Source organism: Phaethon lepturus, unplaced genomic scaffold, assembly GCF_000687285.1.
Source record: "Phaethon lepturus isolate BGI_N335 unplaced genomic scaffold, ASM68728v1 scaffold21624, whole genome shotgun sequence".
Lineage (NCBI taxonomy): Eukaryota > Metazoa > Chordata > Aves > Phaethontiformes > Phaethontidae > Phaethon > Phaethon lepturus.
This window is the reverse complement of record NW_010534566.1, coordinates 105,825-112,233: the sequence shown is the minus strand read 5'-3', so window position 1 is coordinate 112,233 and position 6,409 is coordinate 105,825.

Below are 6,409 nucleotides of genomic sequence, written 5' to 3'. Positions count from 1 at the left end.
ATCCAAGGTGAAGATAGACTGGGCTACTGTGTTTCCTGGGAAGTTGTCAGTCAGTTCAGGGCTGACACTGTCTGGTGCTGGATAAAATGGAGAAAACCTCTGCTGGCAACTGTTAGTGTCTTCTGTAGATGAAAGATACTGGCAAAGCAGCTTAGCACTGCAGGGATAAATCTTAATTTGTCACACCTCCCCCTCCTCAAGTATAGGAGTTGATTGTAATGCAGAATTGTGTATTTTAATGCTGCTTTTGCAAGTACTGTGTGCTGCTGTTGTAACTGAATTTAGGGAAAAAACACCAGTCCTTTGCACTTATACCTCTGACATCACTTAATGCTTTAGTTACAAAAGTTTTCCCAATATTGTCGGCTGTTCTCCCCCGTTGCTTTTATGTGAGCTATCATGCAACAAGAGAACGGAAAATAATAATGTGTTGTTATAAAACAGCATAGCATATTTTGGAGATTTTTCTTGACAGTGTTTAGAAATTTTTTCTTATTATTTTTATTCTGTTTTTTCAATGGATTTGCTTAAGTAAGAGAAATTATGCTAATATCTGATATAATCTCCTCTGTTAAGTTTCCTCTAAGGGACTGTTGTTTTGCACATATTTGCCAGTTCAGCCCTGGTACTTTTCAAATATGGATATAAATATTCCTTCCGATTTCAGTGACACAGTGCCTGAATCAGGATGGGAACTCTGCTTAACTAGTATGCAAAATACCACATAATTAATGAAAATACATAAAGGGAATCATGAGGTCAAACATGAAAATTATATTCCATACCACTCACAAAAATAATGTGTGGAATCCTCAGAAACCAACTATGGAGGAAGCAGAAGAACCACAGTAAGTACGAAGTGCAAGGATAGTGGTAAAAGAGTGAAGTTGTCATGGAAACCGCTCCAAAACTAGTATAGCCACAAAGGCAACACCAGACCACAGTATCGTAAAGATGTATTTCAGTAGTCTAGGTTGAACCTGGGGCTCCACTTTGTTGGTAATACTGTTTGCTTGTAGGAAACAGACACACTTGTATCTACGCTTCTATTTCTTTTTTTTTTTTTTTCCCCTGGCATTAAACATCTGTTAAGTAGAAGAAACTGTATAGTAGGTAGTTGTGGTACGTTGTGCAGGCAGGGAAAAATTTTGGCTGATCAGCTGTAGGTTAAGGGTTTATCATCTTTAGTAGATACTATCCTGTCATTCTCTTCTGCATAGTTCTTTTGTAACAGTCACTTCAACAAGTTTTAGCAGGTATAACTGAAGTTAGCTGGTTTTCAATTCCTTGGACCAACCGTATGTGTGATTAAACAAAAAATTGAAATTATCTATATTTTTTTTTTATTACTACTACACTTTCAAATGTTGTGCAGTGAGGACTGGTGCAAAATAACGTAGCTTCTTTGAGATGACTGGCTTATCTTAATTTCAAGAAATCTGCAGAGGTTGCCATCTCCTTCATTGGCCTAACCTGTGATTTATTGTAAAAACTGTTGTTTAATATTGCAGAGGTAGCTATTTGCTCTTGAATTCAAACTGGCACTTTTAACTACATTTCTCAACATTCGATATTAGAACTAATGCTTCCTTTTATCTGATTAAAGTGGATTTTTTCTTTTTAAATAAAATTCACTATTAAAGAACCCCTTTCTATGTTTTGAAAAGAAGTTTGAACACTTGATACTGGTCAGTCATGCCATTTTACTTTCAAAATGCACAGGACAATATTATATACGGTATAGTAAATTTATACAAAACAAAGTCCAGTGTAGTTTTTCCAGTAGGCCACACTACTTCGTACAGATTGATTTGATCAGGCTGTTAAAATCTGAAATTATAGCAGTGGTTTTTCCTGGGTTCATATGTTTAAGACAGCCTGATATCCACTGCTTTCTGATAGCTCTGAGAAGCAGCTCTTTGTCTTGTACGAGGACAGCTTTTCAGTACTGATTACTCAGACATCGTCGGAAAGCATACATGGAGCTAGATCTGACAGTCCTGGGTTTACACACAAGTGTAGCTGTTTACGTGCAAACACATCTTTGCTGAATAGCTATGCGCGTATCTTTCACTTTTTGGTAGCCTTGATGATCTGTGATTATGACTATAGTTTTGTTGAGAAGAATGAGTCAGGCAGGAAAAGCTTCTTAATTGATTTGTTTTGCTGCCTGCAAAACATGCAGTGTGGTTATATAACACCTCAGAAGAGATCAGGCATCAGGAGGAAAGGTGATGAACAACGTTCTCTCTCGTATCTCAACTTTGTTTCCGGTTGGCTGAACAATAGATGAAGGACATACTTAACTTTTTTCACTTGTAAATAGTGTTTAATTTTTGGATGTCTACATGATACATCGCAGGAGCGGAGCTGCACAGTTGGGAAGGAAACATTTGCTGGTGGTAGGAAACTGAAACAGCTCCTCACAACCAAGGCTGAAACTTCATATTGGTCGTCTGAAGATGAAAGACCATGAGTTATCTGTGAGCTGTAATCCTCTTGCTCTGGAGCGGTGGCTCTGCTCTCCCTGCTGTCCGTGGCTGGGAATAGGCAACTCCTTGGCCGAGTGCCCGGACAGTAAACCTGCCTTTTAATATTCTGCTGTCAGTCTCTTCACAAAGCTTCTGGCTCTGGAGCTTATATTTGGATATATGATACGGTATAAAAATTCCAGGATCGATAGGGAGGTGTCGCATTTCATATACTCACAGATTCTAGTTTTGTGTAGAATGGTTATTCTTCTTTCTTGTACTGAGACATTTTCAAATGTTTACCACATTTTTTTGCATTAGATGTCATTGCCATTTGTGAGGGGTTTAGGTTCAGAAAGTAATTTGCAAGTTCTAATTTACACGATCATATTTATTCTATGGTAACCTGCAATCCATCTTTATAAAAGTACTTTATCTTAGAGTTAGCAGAATAACAGTATTTTTGTGTGTGTTCTGCTTAATGAGACTGTGCCATCCATTCCAAAAACTGTGCTGTAAAGTTTGCTATTCCCTTGTGCATAGTATCTCTCTGTAAGTTAACATTTGCTGCAGTAACCTTAAATATATAATCCAAATAGAAATTTTGGTGGAAGGATTGCAATGTTTATCTATTGTTGCATATATTAGTTAATAATGTCTTTGTCATACTGCATTAGTCAGCTCTTGAGGGAGTGAGTTACTCTGATTCTGTTTTCAACCACTGTGTATGAATCTTTTGAAAAGATCAAATTTTGTTAGTGCAAAGAAAGAAAATCTTTCTCCCCCCTTTCTTCCTTGAACGGTAACCATTGAAAATTTTGGATTTCTTAGTGTAGGACGGAAGCTTAAATCACCTGTCATGGAAGCAGAATCAAATATATTTAAGCAGAGCGTTTGGAATAACTTGAATGGGGAGTTGAGAGCTAAAATATAGGAAGAAACTGCTGGGCTCCTGACAGAGGATGTATTTTGGAAGGGTGGAACCCTCCGAGTAACGTGAATGGTTATTTGACTTCAAATGTTTGTGTACCCAGATGCAAAATGAGTATGCAAATCAAGACTGCATCTACACACACATTTCTGCTCCTGCTCTGACCTTTGGAGGATGTTATGTGGCAGAAGAAAGACTTTGTCCAAAGTCTAGAAAAAACAAACATGCCCACACAAATGCTTTTTGTTCCTCTTAATCCAGAGCGTTTTTTTTCCCATATAACACAGTGCTACATAAATCTTATGCATGAACAGTAAAATCCTTTCCTACACAGTTCAAAAGAGCATATTTCTTACGTGCTTCTTAGCAAGTCACATAGATGGGTATTTATTATAGAGTGCATTGTGGGGTGGAGGTGCATAATGTCTTATTCAAGAAGAACTTTTAAAATCATGTTTAAAAATATAAAGATTTTTTTTTTCAAGTGTAGGTTGATGTATACTTAAATGTTTTATTAGTCCTCAGAAATACCCAGTGGAAATACGCTAATTCTAAAGCTTTTTTCTTTTGAGAACTGGAAAAAAGTCTAGATCTAGATCTACAAAATTTTACTATCTCAAGTCAGAACAAAGGCGAGCATTTGTTTTGTTTACAATTGTTAAGATGCTCATAAAGATAATCATACTGTCTTTATAATCACTTCTGTTTTTTAATGAGGTGTTTTAATAGAGCTACAACAAGGGGGAAATAGAAGTACCTTATTCAAAACCATTTTCTAGTTACTTCAAGCAAAAGGATCTGGGAAAAATCAAAATAAAAGGTACTCTGCCAATAGGAAAAAAAAGCAATATATGCTATAAATGTAGCAAACTCCCTGGCATGTAATCATGCATGCTAATCTACCAATGCCTGCCTCTCTCTAAGGTGAAACTGAATCTGAAAACGGTAACATCTGTTACTGTTACCTGATGTAGAAGTTCAAAATATTTTTATTTAAACAAAATATTATTACCATTATATAGTTTACGTGCAGATTTGTGTAAAAATTAATTTCAGATTTTTTTCATGATTTTTTTTTTTACGTATTCTTCTTGTATGGTACAGTGGAGAGCACGTGGCCATACATGTTTCAAAAAAGTAAATTTACAGTTAGTATTTGAATTATTTAGAAAGGTGCTTTAACAGCCATTTTTCTGCACATGTGAAGCTACCAAGTCTAATTCTGTTGTGGAGTCAGACATCTGTTTCACCTTTCATGTTTAATTTATAGTGCAGCTCTAGAATAGGAAGGTTGGTCTTTCATTCTTGCTATAAAACGTGAAACCAAAACAAATGATGTTTGCATTATTAAGCAGACCTTTTTCTCTTTATTACTAGAATGTGTGTTGAAAACTTCTCAGTAGCTTGTTTTCAAATAATGTTATACAGATCTCTTTGTTGTTGAAAATGGGAGGGCAAATATTGAGGTTGGGAAGATTGGTTGTTTTTTTGTTTTGGAAAGAACATCGAGATAAAAATAAATGTTACACCAAACCTGTAACCTCCAACATAAGATGAATCAGCTAGGACTATGCTTCTAAGAGTGTTTTGCTGTTACTGCTGTTTTACTGAATGCTATCTTAAACATTTATCTTTAAATACTCTCTTTTTCCACGTTGAGAGAATTATTTATGGCTGTGAAAGTAATAATATTTAGAGCTTGGAAGTCATTCTTAAGAATTCTTACTTGCTGTCTCACATCAGCTGTTGTCTGATACTGGTATGACCAGATTAGGTGACAAAAGTCAGGTTTTGGGATTCTTGCTGTGTCCTGTCTTGGGTTTGTCTCAGCTAGGTTGGGACCAAGATGCCCCATGCAGCAGCCGCAGCAGCGGGGAGGCAGGACGAACCACCTTGTGATGCCCCTGCAGCTTCTTGTCTTCCGCTGCTTTGGAGAGAGCCGATGTCCCTACTCCTCATTTAATTTCTTTTGAATCTCTAAAGCTAGGTGGAGTAAATCTAGGCCTTTGCTTCATGATCTTTACATATAATTGCTGAAGTAGACTTCAGTTCTGCAACTTCATGTATTCAGAGGCAAAAGGTAGCCACTGGAAATACCTTGATCAAGTGGTGTTTTTATGCTGGCTTGAGAAGATACACCTTCTTGTTTAAAGTTTACTGAATTCCAAGTTACAGTATTCCTTCAAACATAACTTGTGAAAGAATTATTAGAAAGGGTGTATAATTTTATGTCTGTGTATATATACGTACACACACAAATGTGTGTTTAATATTTGCTTTATACCCCATGTATTTAAAAAAAAAAGGGCCTCACCTTGCCTTGTTTTGCTGGATTCATTTCTCAGCGGTATTCTGTGAATAAGTGTTTACAGCAACTGGTTTCGGAAACCTTTTGCTATTTAAATAAGTCACCCTAATTGTTTGCAATTTATGTTTTAAAAAACCCAAAGAATATTTAAATGCACAGCAGAAATGCCCTTTTTTTTTTTCATTGCGTACCCAAGGTCTTGTTTTCCTTCTGCTTTTCAAGTCAGAATTGTACTCGTTCTCCAGCTGACCTTACCACTCCAGCAGCTCTAGCTCCCTCGCCTTAAGGCGTGGAGAGTAGAGGCTGGCAGCGTTTCCAGCGTGGCCAGCTTCAGCGAGTAGCAGCCTGTGGAGTTGCTCCTAGACTTCTGAAGCAAAGAGAGTAAAATGCCGAGAGAAATTAATGATGGCTTGGCAGCTTTTTTGCATGGGAGCTCCTGGCTGAAGAAGAGCCTAAGCTGCTGGTCGCTGTTTTCTGTCCGGCTGTGCGAGCAGCTGTGCAGGCAGAAGTGGGAGGTGGAGGCTGCCGGGGGTTAATAGGTGGTTTCTTGAGGAGCAGTGCAGACCTTTGTCTGAGGAGTACGAGATAGTAACGACCCTAAGCTACTGACTGCATGATGGTTTGAAGAATGTGATGAGAATTAAGTATTTTTATATTCCTGTCCTTCGTTGTTTCTTGACTTTGAGAAAAGTTATGAAA